Genomic DNA, 1,019 nt, shown 5'->3' on the forward strand with positions numbered 1-1,019 from the left:
CATATCTGCTATAATCGTCAGTGAAGGTCACATAGAATCGATTAGCATCTCTTGTAGTTGATCTGAAGGGTCCACACACATCCGTGTGTATGAGATCCAACAGACCTTCACCTCTTTCACAAGACCCTGTGAATGGTGATTTTGTCATCTTTCCCAAAAGACAAGACTCACACATATCATCTGACTTTAGGTCAAATGATTCCAACACTCCATCCTTTTGGAGTTGGGCTATGCGTTTCTTATTAATGTGTCCAAGACGACAATGCCACAAGCATGCCTTGTCTATACTATTAGACAAGTCAATATTAAGTACACTATTTCCTAGGCTATCAACACAAGTCACTGTTTCATACACACCATTACAAGGCAAAGCTTCAAACATAAAAACACCATTCTTATAAACAGAAATTGAACCATTCAAATCATTAAAAGAATATGTAAAACCTTGTCTGAACAATGCATGAAATGAAATAATGTTTCTCGTCATCTCAGACGAATAGCAACAATTTATTAAATCTAATCTAACATCATTACTAAGCAGAAGCTGATAAACTCCGATCTTGGTTACTGGTGAAGACTTTCTGTTTCCCATGATCAGGTTTATCCTTCCTCGCTCTATCTCCTCACTTTCCTTTAGACCCTGCAAATCAGAACAGATATGAAAACCACATCCTGTATCAAGGACCCATGAACGAGAAGATAATGAGTTATTAGCAGAAATAGTGTAAATACCTGCCGAAGATGGCTTCACTTTGCCATCCTTGATATCTTGCAGATACTGTGGGCAAGATCTCTTCCAATGCCCCTTTTGGTTGCAGTAAAAGCAAACTGCCTCTTTTGGATCAGAAACATGGGGAGTGGAACCATTGGGCTTAGCCTTTGGGCCATTACTAGATGACCCAGCTTGAGCCTTGCTCTTCCAGTTTTGCATGGGAGGACCTTTCCTCTTTTTCCCCTTTCCCTGTCCAATAGCCAAAACAGGGGCACTAGCAGGTGTGGAGGGTATACTTTTACCTTTC

Source organism: Lactuca virosa, chromosome 8 (assembly GCF_052849685.1).
Source record: "Lactuca virosa cultivar CGN04683 chromosome 8, Lactuca_virosa_CGN04683_v6, whole genome shotgun sequence".
NCBI lineage: Eukaryota > Viridiplantae > Streptophyta > Magnoliopsida > Asterales > Asteraceae > Lactuca > Lactuca virosa.